The following is a 15,044-nucleotide window of genomic DNA, read 5'->3' on the forward strand; positions in this document are numbered from 1 at the left end:
GACCAGGAAATGGTCTGCAGTGATGCCCATAAGCTTTGTGACTCAGATTCAGGCCCTGATGACCATGTTTCAGAGCATAATGTAGACCCTCATTCCCAAACTGTAACACCTGTTGGTGGAGACAATGAGGAACATACTGACGATGAGACACAGATACCAGATTGGGATGACAACTTAACTATTCAGTCAGGGCAGGAAGAGGTTAGGTCTGAGGGCAAGGGGAATGCAAACACAGCGCTTGATGATGAAGTTCTAGATCCCACATACTGTCAACCCTCAGTCGGGCACTCGAGGAGGTCACCAGAGGCGGTGGAAGAGGATGCGATTGACGACGAAGTAACCTCGCGCCTTCTTGGACAGAGTCGGAGTACTGGAAGTACATCAACAAGTGCATCCTCAGCCACCACTCTGCCTCTGAGCACAAGTCGGGGTGGCTCTGCAGGTCGCATGTCCTCTAAGCCTTGCCTAGCCTGGTCCTTTTTTGACCTTGCAAAGGATCTCCCAAATCATGTGATCTGTAAAATTTGTCGGAAATCTATAAGTAGAGGCCAAAACCTCAGCAGTTTGACAACTTCTTCCATGAATCGTCACATGAATAACAAACATAAGTCCCAGTGGAAAGATCACTGTGCTGCAATGTGGCCTAGCGGAGCGGGCTAACCACCGCCTGCCCTTTCCAGTGCATGCGTGTGCTCTTCATCTTTTATGACTGTGGGGACAGCTGCGAAACCTGTTCTTCCATGCAGACCTTCCACCACTTTATATGCAACAGGCAGTTTGCTTGGTAGGTCGTCAGTTGGTTTGGAAGGGGAAATAAGTGCTGGTGTACAGCTCTCTCAGACATCGAGAGCACCAACTTTGAATGAAGGCAACATCATGTCTTCGCCTCCACTTTCCTCACAGACCTGCAGTTTTGCAGGGACACCCTACTCACCACCGTCTCCACACAGCAGCCAGATCTCGGTCCCTCAGATGTGGACAAATAAAAGGCCATTTCCTCCGAGAAATGACAAAGCTAAGAGGTTGACTTTAGCCCTCTGTAAGCTCTTGGCTACCGAAATGCTGCCTTTCCGCCTGGGGGACACACAGAATTTTCGAGACCTTATGTCTGTCACAGTGCCCCAGTACCAGATGCCCAGTCGCCACTACTCCTCCAAGAAAGGAGTGCCTGCGCTACACCAGCATGTCGCACACAACATCACCGCTTCCTTGAGAAACTCTGTGTGTGACCGGGTGCATTTCATCACCCATACTTGAACCAGTAAGCATGGACAGGGGCGTTACATGTTGCTGACTGGGCACTGGGTAACTATGGTGATAGATGGAGAAGGGTCTGCTCAACAAGTCTTGCCGTCCCCAAGACTTGTGCGGCAATCCTCTGTATGTCGAAGTTCCTCCATTGCTTCTGCCTCCTCAACCTCGTCTGGGTCCGCCATCTCCGCCCCAAGCCTGCCTGGTCAGGCCACCCGCGTTGCAACTGCGCACAAGGAATCCTGCACACCTCCTTACTATAATGGCAGCAGAGCTCGTTGGCATCAGGCGGTCTTTAGCTGAAATGTCTTGGAGAGTCACACAGCGTATGAGTTGTGGTCAGCTCTGCGGTCCGAGTTTCGTAAATGGTTGTATCCACTCAACCTGCAGCCAGGGAAGGCCGTGTGCGACAATGCTGCAAACCTGGGTGCGGCCCTTTGCCGGGGCAAGGTGACACACGTGCCTTGTATGGATCACGTGTTGAACCTTGTTGTCCAGCAATTTTTAACCCACTATCCTGGCCTAGATGGGCTTCTGCACAGGGCAAGGTCACTCTCTGCTCAATTCCGCCATTCAAACGCCGCAGCTGAGCGACTTGCATCGCTACAGAAGTCATTTCGCCTGCTGGTTCATCGCCTGAAATGGAATATGGCGGCACGCTGGAATTTGACTCTCCACATCTTACAGCGACTGTGGCAGCACCGCCGATCCCTGGTGCAATACATTATGACGTATAGCCTGGGCCTTCGAGATGCAGAGGTGCGGCAGATCACGCTGATGGAGGTCCAGACGTTCATCATCACCAAGGTGGCAGGCATGGGACGGTGGTGGAGTGGGATTAACAAGGGTGCATGGTAGCAGACAAAATGTTGAGGAGGGTTCAGGAGACCAGGAAGAACTGGAGGACGAACTCTCGATGGACATGGAAAACTCAGCAGATGAGGGAGACCCTGGTCAAATTCATCTCCTGACAAACACAGCGAGGACTTGGTCCGCATAGATGTGAAAGACACATGAGCGCCTTCTTGCTGCACTACCTACAACATGACCCTCGGATTGTCAAAATTAGAAGTGATGATGACTATTAGGTTGCCACGCTATTAGATCCCAGGTACAAGTCCAAATTTGGTGAAATAATTCCAGCTATAGAAAGTGACACACATATGCAGGAGTATCAGCAGAAGCTGTTACTCAATCTTAGCTTGGCTTTTCCACCAAACACCAGTGGTGCACAGAGTGAATCTTCCAGTTGTAACTTGACAAACATGGGACTGTCTCGTCATCAACAGTCTAACCGTACCAGCAGCACCGTATCTGGTGCTGGTAACAGCAATCTTATTGAATCTTTTCATAATTTTTTTAGACCATCCCTTGCAAGGCCACCAGAGACAACAAGTCTGACACATAGTCAACAGCTGGAGAAGATGATACAGGAGTATCTCCAAATGAACATCGATGCCATGACTTTGCAACTGGAGCCTTGCTGATTTTGGGCTTCAAATCTTGAAAAATGGCCTGAGCGCGCCACTTATGCATTGGAGATCTTGTCGTGTCCCACAGCCAGCGTTGTCTCTGAACATGTCTTCAGTGCTGCTGGGTGTGTGCTGACAGATAAGCGCACGCATCTGTCCAGTGACAATGTGGACAGACTAGCGTTCATCAAGATGAACAAGTTATGAATCCGCAAGGACTTTACTACCCCTGTGTCATCCTGGGGAGAGTAAAGGCTTGTGGATTTGGAATGTGCTTGATGCTAATGTACCTGTCAAGTTTGCAACTGGGACACAAGTGATCAAACTTAAGGGGTGTCTGTGTGGCCCAATTTTTGGAAAAAAGGGAGACTCTGCTTGGAATCCCCTTGCTGTGTTTTACATAAGTTTAGAAGGGCATGCCATGCCTATATCTGTGTCTCCTCCTCTTTTTCCTCATCCAGCTGTTTAGTATTTGTATGAGTATTTGTTCTTGTCACTTTCCCATGTGTTTGTGTTGTCTTGGGAGTTGCTTGTCACCTTTTGAACACCTTTGAGGGTGTTTTCTAGGTGTTTTTATGTGTTTGTGATTGCCTCCCATTGTTTTCTATGGGGTTCGAGAGGTTCGTTGAATGGTTCGCCGAACCGAACTCTAACGCGGCCTCCGTTTGACGAACTGAGTCATACTCGAGCCTCTAGAGGTTCGCTCATCTCTAACTATAAGTCACACTTTATTCCATCAGGAAAGTGAGGGGTGCATTTTATAAGCCATGTGTACCTGACTTGGTTTTAGGGGTGGTGGCAGCAGTGGTGAAAGTCACAGGAGGCAAAGAAGTGGGAGCACATGCCGATCACTCCAGCTGCGGGCTTCGTGCAGAAGCTGGAGTGGCCATGTGTGTTCACTATTAAAGAAAATTAATATTCCCTCATCCTCAAGCTTATAATCTCACCAACCTCTCTGCACTGAAGCCTAGTGGTTGGCGGGATTATGGGTGTGGGAACAGTGAATACTCATCTTGGATTAACCGGCAGCTGGCATTGGCACGTGACTGGGGCACATAGCAGTGATGTCATACACGGCCCATTGCTTACATGCCGAAGTCAGTTGCTGGCAGCAGAAGAGGACACCGTGCACAGGGGTAGCAAAGGGAAGGTGAGGAAAGCATTTATTTTTTTGTGTTAAAAAAAAGCAGCATAATGGCGAGGCTAATATTCCAGAATGCGATCATGATGGGATACATATGTAACAGGATAAGGGACATATATACCAGGATGAGCTCAGAATGGGGATCATATATATATATATACACCAGGATGGGGGACATAAATACTAGAATGGAAAAGGATGGTGATCATATATATCAGGATGGGCCATGCATATACCAGTATAGTAGACATACTGTATATACCAGGATTAAGGACAATGTATATGCAGCAATAGGATTGTTCTTGCTTAGGTTCATTACTCTACATTTATCAGCATTAAACCTAATTTGACCAAATGTTTTAACAATTAAGAAATTTTACTAAATATATTTTAGAAATGTGGCTCACTGGGTGGCATTTGAGGTACACATGAAAGGTGACTTTAAGCAAAACATCCAGGCTTCTTTATTACAACTTCATAAAGTGAGCCACAAAAAAACAAAAATAAATGGTCTTTCTTTGCAGGACAACAAAATACATAGTCCTAACAAAGGCACCACAGTGTGAGTTCAGCACATAACGATCAAAAATGGACACTTTACACAGGAGGACCTGGACTTTTTTTATGACCACCATACTACACCCTTGAGTGAGGATATGATAACAGCCGACCATCTCTCTGACTGCTCATAATCCTGGCCCTTGGCAGCCCTATTAACCCTTGTAGTACTATACGTGCTAGAGTTAGCCTCTAGGTTTACATCACAGAAGATAGCTATATATATATATATATATATATATATATATATATAAATATATAGTTATGCTATATAAGCCCTGTTGTCAATTAGCAGGCATTTCCTTTTCATTTCCTTTGGACAAAAATGAGACCCTAAAGAAGTGAGATATGCTGCTGCTCCCTGACATTCCAAATGTCAGTTATGTCCAAAATGTGACCATCAAGCATTTGCTGACAGGCTGCAGGACTCAATCTGTATATATTAAAACATCATGTAATCCCTAGACCTAGTGCCATCATCACTGGAACCGTGGCAACATCAAAGGTGGGCATTGTTTGTTTTTACTTTATGTAGATGTATATAGGATTTGAGAATATGAATTCTGATTAAAGAGCCAGCTGTACAATATGTTCCCCATACTGAGCAATGCTCAATAATAATGTAGCTAAAAAAATGAATAGCAAAAAAATTTCCAAGAAAAAGTAAAAAAAAATCATTGTAAAAATTGTCAAACTTTATCAGTGTATCAAAAAAGAAAAACTTAAAAAGTAGACAAACAAATTAATTAAATACATATCCATAGTCGGTATGAGGTGAGGAGGACACATGATGTAGGACAAAGGTGAGGGACACAGCATGGTAAATATAAAAGAAATAGTGTCAGGATGAAAAGTAAATGAAATGGCCAGTTAGTAAAAGTGTAGCGTGCCAATGTAATGAGGTGTAGTGGCCACTAGATGGTTCAATGAAGCCAAAGATGTATCAGGGTTAATAGGACCAAATATCGATAGCAACCCCTTTTGATTCACTATGGCAAGAAGAAAAAATAGACCAAAACTATTGTAAATAGTTACTCATATGAAACTGTGTCCATGCACAAGTCCATGGACCCCCCGATGCACATTTTGCAGATGCTTCTTCAGTGGAGATGACTATATGGCCATGTGTGAGGAGTCTATATAGTTGGGTGCCCACAGGAATTAAATTACCTAAATAAGCGTATCAGGGGTTGGATGCACATCACATTCAGTGGTCCCAAAGACAGTGTGGGTCAGGCAAAGGCATCAGAGAAGCACTGCTCCATGAGGTTGCCTTCAGGGATGCCTACCTGAAAGGGACCTACCATGCATGCGCGCTACATCATGGCCATTTTGGATGAGAGCAAATTATGGGTGAGGCCTTGTATGCAAGGAGTGAAGAAAGTGAAAATGGAGAAAAGATATGAATGAAAGAAAATGGATGTTTAAGGACAAAACGAGTGATTAATGGTGAACCATACCACTATAATATAAATACAGAAAATAATAATAGAGAATATGTGAAAATAAATAAACTATAAAAACATACAAATTAGCAAACATAGAAAAATACAGATATTGATCATATTATGCATACAACCACAAGAGATGAAGAGAAAAAAATTTAAGTAAAATCACAATAAAAACACACAAAAGAAAAACGGAAATACTGAGGAAAAATCAAAGAAATGTAGTGAAACATAATTTTTCATTAAGGCCTAATGGAGCAGTTGTGCCCAGGGTAACAATCCACCAAAACTCAAGCTACGTCAAAAGTTTCCAAAAAGCACTACCCCCGAATGCCACACTGAACCCTGTCAATGCCAAAAGCTTTCAATTCATGGGGTTACAAATATGACGCAGCTTGAAATGTCTGGGGATGATTTTGGGAGAAGACAGATCATCACAGTCAAGTGAAAATATATTGTTTGAGCAGGGGACAATTCCTTTAAACACATATATATCCGCTTCACATACAGTCATATGAAAAAGTTTGGGCACCCCTATTAATGTTAACCTTTTTTCTTTATAACAATTTGGGTTTTTGCAATAGCTATTTCAGTGTCATATATCTAATAACTGATGGACTGAGTAATATTTCTGGATTGAAATGAGGTTTATTGTACTAACAGAAAATGTTCAATCTGCATTTTAACAAAATTTGACCAGCGCAAAAGTATGGGCACCTTTATCAATTTCTTGATTTGAACACTCCTAACTACTTTTTACTGACTTACTAAAGCACTAAATTGGTTTTTTAACCTCATTGACCTTTGAACTTCATAGGCAGGTGTATCCAATCATGAGAAAAAGTATTTAAGGTGGCTACTTGCAAGTTGTTCTCCTATTGGAATCTCCTATGAAGAGTGGCATCATGGGCTCCTCAAAACAACTCTCAAATGATCTGAAAACAAAGATTATTCAACATAGTTGTTCAGGGCAAGGATACAAAATGTTGTCTCAGAGATTTAAACTGTCAGTTTCCACTGTGAGGAACATAGTAAGGAAATGGAAGAACACAGGTACAGTTCTTGTTAAGCCCAGAAGTGTCAGGCCAAGAAAAATATCAGAAAGGCAGAGAAGAAGAATGATGAGAACAGTCAAGGACAATCCACATACCACCTCCAAAGACCTGCAACATCATCTTGTTGCAGATGGTGTCAATGTGCATCGGTCAACAATACTGCGCACGTTGCACAAGGAGAAGCTGTATGGGAGAGTGATGCGAAAGAAGCCGTTTCTGCAAGCATGCCACAAACAGAGTCGCCTGAGGTATGCAAAAGCACATTTGGACAAGCCAGTTACATTTTGGAAGAAGGTCCTGTGGACTGATGAAACAAAGATTGAATTGTTTGGTCATACAAAAAGGCGTTATGCATGGGGCCAAAAAAACACGTTATTCCAAGAAAAGCACTTGCTACCCACAATAATATTTGGTGGAGGTTCCAACATGCTTTGGGGCTGTGTGGCCAATGCCGGCACCAGGAATCTTGTTAAAGTTGAGGGTCACATGGATTCAACTCAGCATCAGCAGATTCTTGACAATAATGTCCAAGAATCAGTGACGAAGTTGAAGTTACGCAGGGGATGGATATTTCAGCAAGACAATGATCCAAAACACCGCTCCAAATCTATTCAGGCATTCATGCAGAGGAACAATTGCAATGTTCTGGAATGGCCATCCCAGTCCCCAGACCTGAATATCATTGAACATCTGTGGGATGATTTGAAGCGTGCTGTCCATGCTCGGCGACCATCAAACTTAACTGAACTGGAATTGTTTTGTAAACAGGAATGGTCAAATATACCTTCATCCAGGATCCAGAAACTGATTAAAAGCTACAGGAAGGGACTAGAGGCTGTGATTTTTGCAAAAGGAGGATCTACAAAATATTAATGTCACTTTTATGTTGAGGTGCCCATACTTTTTTAAAATTTTGTTTAAATGTGGATTGTACATTTTCTGTTAGTACAATAAACCTCATTTCAATCCAGAAATATTACTCAGTCCATCAGTTATTAGATATATGAAACTGAAATAGCTGTTGCAAAACCCCAAATTGTTATAAGAAAAAAAGGTTAACATTAATAGGAGTGCCCAAACTTTTTCATATGACTGTATTAGTTGAACATGCATTGCAAATCCAGTGGAACCAAACATGTTAAAATTCCTTTATGAAGGAATAGGTATTGGATACTGGAGACACGTGCGTGTGAAGGGGGCCTAAGACTGTGTGCTGTGAGGATTTGCAGGTGTCAAAGTTGAGAATGGCAATCATGTGGCCTCGCGTATGTGATATACAGTGGGGAAAATAAGTATTGATACACTGCCACTTTTGCAAGTTCTCCCACCTACAAAAATTAGAGAGGTCTGTATTTTTTTATCGTAGGTACATTTCAACTGTGACAGACAGATCCCCCAAAAATCCAGAAAATCACATTGTATAATTTTAAAATAATTAATTGCATTTTTTTGCATGAAATAAGTATTTGATATAATTGAAAAACACAACTTAATGATTTGTGGAAAAAACGTTGTTTGCATTTCAAAGGTCAGATGTTTCTGGTAGTTCTTGACTAAGTTTGCACGCAATGCAGAAAGGATTTTGGCCCATTCCTCCATACAGATCTCCCAAATTTTCAGATTTCCTGGCTGTCACTGGCCAATATTGAGTTTCAGCTCCTTCAGAGATTTTCAAATGTGTTCATGTCTGGAGACTGGCTAGACAACTCCAGGACCTTGAAATGCTTTTTATGGAGGCACTCCTTAGTTGCCTTGGCTGTATTTTTTGGGTCATTGTCATGTTGGAAGACCCAGCCTCGACCCATGTTAAATGCTCTTACTGAGGAAAAGAGGTTATTGGCCAAACACTTTCTCTGCATGGCCCCATCCATCCTCCCTTCAACATGGTGCAGTCGTCCTATCCCTTTTGCAGAAAACCACCCCAAGCTATGATGGTTTCACCCCCATGCTCCACAGATAAGACAGTGTTCTCTGGGTTATACTCATCCTTCTTCTTCCTCCAAACATGGTGAGTGGAGTTGATAAAAAGTTCTATTTTGGTCTAATCTTGGCTCCTCTGGATCATCCAGATGGTCATTGAAGAACCTCAAACTGGCTTGGATATGTGCTAGCATGAGCAGGGGGACCTTACGTGCCTGGAGGATTTTAAACACATCAGCATAGTGTGTTACTAATGGTAATCTTTGATACTCTGGTCCCAGCTCTCTTCAGGTTATTGACTAGGTCCTCCGATGTAGATCTGAGATAATTCTTGTGATTTATCAGAATCATCCATACCCCACGTGGTAAGATCTTGCATGGAGCCCCAGAGTAAGACTGACAGTCATCTTGTGTTTCTTACATTTTCTAATAATTGCTACAACAAATGTTGCCTTCTCACTAAGCTTCTTGCCTATTGTCCTGTAGCCCATCCCAGCCTTTTTCAGGTCTACAATTTTGTCGTTTGTGTCCTTTAGGGCTCGTGCGCATGTTGCGTACTGCCATGCATTTACGCTGCGTATAGCACTACAGCGTAAATGCATGCATCCTGCATCCCCTGCACAATCTATGTAGATTGTGCATGATACGTGCGCACGTTGCTTTTTTGAACGCAGCAATTTGGGTGCTAAAACTTTGACCCAAATCCGTGTGTTCATAAAAGTAGCATGTCAATTATTTCTGCGTTCTGGAAGCAGCTCCCACTCTGTCTATGGTGGGGGCAGCATCCAGAGCGCATGAAAAAAATCGCTGCAGAATATTCTGAAGTTACGTGCACATGAGCCCTTAGACAGTTCTTTGGTCTTGGCCATGGTAGAGAGGTTGTATTGTGATTGATTGAATGTGTGGACAGGTGTCTTTTATTCAGGTAATGAGATCAATCTGGTGAAATTAATACAGGTAATGAATGCAGAGTAGGAGGACTTCTTAAAGAAAAAATAACAGGCTTGTAACAGCCAGATTTACTGCTGATTGGTAGGTGATGAAACAATTATTTAATGCAATAAAATGCAAATTAATTTAAAAATCATACAATGTAATTTTCTGGATTTTTTGGGGGGGATTCTGTCTGTTGCAGTTGAAGTGTACCTACGATAAAAGATAGAGACCTCTCCATTCTTTGTAGATGGGAAAACTTGCAAAATCGTCAGTGAGTCAAATACTTATTTTCCCCACAGTAAATAATCCTATACACAATCCAACTGCAGTGAAGGAAATAAGTACTTGCTCCCTTGCTGATTTTGTAAGTCTGCCAACTGTGAAAGACATGAACAGTCTATAATTTTAAAGGTAGGTTAATTTTAACAGTGAGAGATAGAATATCTACAATAAAATCCAGAAAATTGCATTGTATAATTTTATAAATTTTATTTGCATTTTGCAGAGAGGAATACGCATTTGATCCCTCTGGCAAGCAAGACTTAATACTTGGTGGCAAAAGCTTTATTAGCAAACACAGCAGTGAGATGGTTTTTTTGTAGCAGATGATGAGGATTGTGCACATCAGGAGGAATTGGGGTCCACGCCTTTGCAGATCATCTCTAAATCATTAAGATTTTGAGGCTCTTGCTTAGTAACTCGGAGCTTCAGCTCCCTCCATAGGTTTTCTATGGGATTAAAGTCTGTAGACTGGCTAGGCCACTCCATGACCTTAATGTACTTCTTTATGAACAACTTCTTTGTTGCCTTGGCTGTATGTTTTGGGTCATTGTCATTCTGGAAGACCCAGCCATGACCCGTTTTTAATGTCCTGGCGGAGGGAAGGAGGTTGTCACTCAGGATTTTAGAGTACATGACTCCATCCATTGTTCTATTGATGCGGTGAAGTAGCTCTATGCCCTTAGCAGAAAAACACCTGTGCCGCCCCAGGGCTATAGGGTACTCGGTCCCAGGCGATGTATTGCTGGGGAGATGTCACTGGGTGGCCGTTGCCCTGTTCCGTGACCCTGGGGGTCGCTTTTAAAAGACAGAATATTTACAGGGGAGATGAAATAAAAGTTTTTGTTATGACGCCACTTGTGGGTTGCGACTATTTAAGTGGAGCCGCTGCTGCACAGTTCTCACTATTGGGGCTGGTGTTGGTGGCAGACAGGATGTTGGGCCCTCCACAAGTAGGGCCAGGCCCCAAGGAATAGATGATGTTGTTGGGTGCGGAAAGAAGGTAGGCCACACAAGGGATTGCAATGTAACTGGTTTCTTTACTCACAGTGTTGTTATGGCTGGTAACCTGAGGTGGGCTGGTCCTGACCACTGGTCCCCTTAGTCCCAGTGCTGGTGTGGTTACCTGGTGTCTTCTTTCCCCTGCACCTGTCTCTGGTTGGTGGTTCCCCGTGACTTGGAGTGTCTGGGGGTCCCCTCCTGGTTCTCTTTCAGTCTTAAGGGGGCTTTACACGGTAGCGATATCGCTAGCAATTTCTAGCGATAGCGACCATGTAAGTACCCGCCCCCGTCGCGCATGAGATTGTTTGTGATCGCTGCCGTAGTGAACATTATCGCTACGCAGCGTCACACATACTTACCTGGTTGGCGGCGTCGCTGTGACTGCCGAATAATCCCTCCTTCAAGGGGGAGGGACGTTCGGCATCACAGCGACGTCACCACAACGTCACTAAGCGGCTGTCCAATCAAAGCAGAGGGGCGGAGATGAGCAGGACGTAACATCCCACCCACCTCCTCCCTTCCTCATTGTGGCCGGCGGCAGGTAAGGAGACGTTCCCCGCTCCTGCGGTGTCACACATAGCGATGTGTGCTGCCGCATGAGCGATGAACCACAACGCTAAACAACCCTTACCGATTTTTGACTTTGGGACGACCTCTCCATGGTGAATGATTTTCACCATTTTTGAGGTCGCCTAAGGTCGCTGGTAAGTATTACACGCTGCGATAATGTTAATGACGCCGGATGTGCGTCACTAACAACTTGACCCCGGCGACCAAGCATTAACGATATCGTAGCGTGTAAAGCCCCCTTTAGTCCATATAACAGGTAGCTTGAACCCTGTGGGGTCGGTTTCTCTTGTCCTGTTCCCCAGATCTCACATTGCTACTGTGTCCCGAACTTTACGGTCAGTGAAGTCCTGGATGGTCCCCTCGCTGTGCAGATTTTATCAGGTCTGCCTGGAGCGTTTGTATGACCTAGGATTCCGATGGTGCTATGGTTCCAGGAGTACTTCCCCGTACTCCACCAGCAACCACATGCCTGGGCCCTCAGGTCACCTTTAGGCTGATCTCCCACCTTTCTCATGATCATGGATACCTCACAAGGGGAATTTTGCATGGTGCCCCAGATTGATGTCGATTGAAACTCATTTTGTATTTCTTCTATTTTTTTACTACTGCAACAGTTGTCTCCTTCCCACCCAACATCTTACTTTTGGTTTTGTAGCCCATTCCAGCCTTGTGCAGGTCTATGATTTTGTCCCTGACATCCTTAGAAAGCTCTTTGGTGTTGCCCATGTTGTAGAGGTTAGAGTCTGACTGATTAATTGAGTCTGTGGACAGGAGTCTTTTATACAGGCGACAATTTAAGACAGCTGTATTTAATGCAGGTAACAAGTTGATTAGGAGCGTCTAAGTGGTCTGTAGGAGCCAGAACTCTTAATGGTTGGCAACGGATCAAATACTTATTTCTATTTGCAACATGCCAATAGATTTATAAAATTTATACATGTATTTTTCTGGATTTTATTTTAGATTTTCTATGTCTCACTGTTAAAATTAACCTACCCTTAAAATTATAAAATATTCATGTCTTTGTCAGTGGGCAAACTTACAAAATCAGCAAAGGATCAAATACATATTTCCTTTTCTGTAGATAAATATCGCTTTGCTCATTGCAAATGACTTGAGTGAGACTAATCCAATCTAGTTGGATTCTGCCCTGGAGTATGTATATTACATACTTGAGGCCACATGACCACCGTTGCCAGCTCTACCTCCTGCACTTTCTCACAGCATGTGATGCGAGGATTCACAAATATGCAGTCAGATACAGTGACTAAAAATTTGCTGATTTAGACTGAAGAACCCCTTTAACACTAGAACTACTAAGGTAGTCATTTTGACTACTTTGCACCATGTATTTCTATATAGGTGTCACGAGTCCAGTAGTTCTAGTGTTAAGCTCAATGAATTTTTATGGTGGGTGAGAACTAAGAAGATGTTTTTGAGATGTAACACAATAGATAAAACAAAAAAGCTAGCTCAACACCAAAATGTCATGTATTATAAGATGTGCACTGCACTAAAAAATTCCAAACTGTGCTATTTTAAAATTTGAGATTTTTGGCAAAAAATTGCAATTTCTTGAGCTACCCTGCCACGTCACAGCAAATCACTTTGGGGCAGTCCTACTCTAAATATTTTAATTTAAAATGTGCCACACGGCCTCACATATGAAAAAGTAGAACAGTTTATAGCAGCACTTACCTGGTGCTTTTCAATCCCGTACCAATGACTGAATCATGGCTGTGGGTGAGATAGGCCCAAGCATATGCTGCATGAATTAAATAGCTTGCGGACAGGGCTTGGTGGCTGAATGTGAACAGCCACCATTTGCCAAAATTTGGTGATTTAGACTGAAGAACCCTTTTAGGCTGTGTCCGCGCTTTGCTTTTTTACCTGCTTATTCGCTGCTTTTTCAACTGTAGCGTTTTAATGCCAAAATGCATGCCTTCTGCTTTTCAAGCATAGTCTATGGGAAATTGGGATTTTTTTGTGCGCACTATGCTGTTCAAAACGCTACGTTTTTGTTGCAGAAATTTGGGCAAAAACTCTGCTTTTTAAAGAAGCAACATGTCAATTGTTTTTGCCATTTGCGTTTTGAACTGCAAGTACCTCGATGCAAAGTGCGCACATAGCCTAAAGCAGAGTTTTTGCCCAAATTTCTGCCACAAAAACACAGCAGTTTGAACAGCATAGTGCACACAAGAAATCCCAAATTCCCATAGACTATGCTTGAAAAGAAGAATGCATGCATTTTGGCATTAAAATGCTGCAGTTGAAAAAGCAGCGAAAAAGCAGGTAAAAAAAGCAAAGTGCGGACACAGCCTTAAGCTCAATGAAATTCTTTGATGGGTGAGAACTAAGAAGATGTTTTTGAGATGTAACATAATAGATGTTATGCCATCATAAGGAACATACAGTAGATGATGATGAGAAGCTAGATAAAACAGAATTATATGCTGCTGTGGGGACACAGTGAATAATATGTTGTAATTGAAATATGGGAAAATTTGCTGCTTAAGCCCACTTTACACATTGCAATTAGTTGTACAATCGCATTTGCGATGTGACACGCCCAGGTTGCATACGGGATCTTATGAGATTGCACGTAGGTCGTTCATTTGCTGTCACACGTGCGTTAGTAGTCTATGTTAAATTGATCAATTTTGTGTGCGATCCTTTAGATCATGTGTTCTGTGACGTATGCATTGGGAACCTTTTTTTTTTTAATTGACTTGCCAAGCGTGTCTAATGTGTAGGGACGCGTTTTTACTATGTCATCTGCCATTCAGCTCAGCTACATGGCCGCTGACAGCAGACACAGACAGCCATGTAGCAGAGCTGAATGGCCGCTGACAGCAGACACAGACAGAGCCGCACTGTCAGAATGAACTCGGGTGAACTTCACCCGACTTCATGGTCATGCTGCGGCTCTGTCTGTGTCGCGCCCTGATTAGCGGTCACCTGTGAAGGGCTCACCGGTGACCGCTAATCTCCTAAGTGACTGAAGTTAGCAGCCCTCTCTCATATACTCACCAATATCAATCCCCGATCCCCGATCCCCGGCGCTGCACGGCGTTCACACTGCTCCGGCGGCTTTTACTAATTTGAAAAAGCCGGCCGCCCATTAAACAATCTCGTATTCCCTGCTTTCCCCGCCCACCGGCGCCTATGATTGGTTACAGTGAGACACGCCCCCACGCTGAGTGACAGGTGTCACACTGCACCCAATCACAGCAGCCGGTGAGCGTGTCTATACTGTGTAGTGAAATAAATAATTAAATAATTAAAAAAAATGGCGTGCGGTCCCCCCCAATTTTAAAACCAGCCAGATAAAGCCATACGGCTGAAGGCTGGTATTCTCAGGATGGGGAGCTCCACGTTATGGGGAGCCCCCCAGCCTAACAATATCAGC

This window comes from Anomaloglossus baeobatrachus, chromosome 6 (genome assembly GCF_048569485.1).
Source record: "Anomaloglossus baeobatrachus isolate aAnoBae1 chromosome 6, aAnoBae1.hap1, whole genome shotgun sequence".
Classification (NCBI taxonomy): Eukaryota; Metazoa; Chordata; class Amphibia; order Anura; family Aromobatidae; genus Anomaloglossus; species Anomaloglossus baeobatrachus.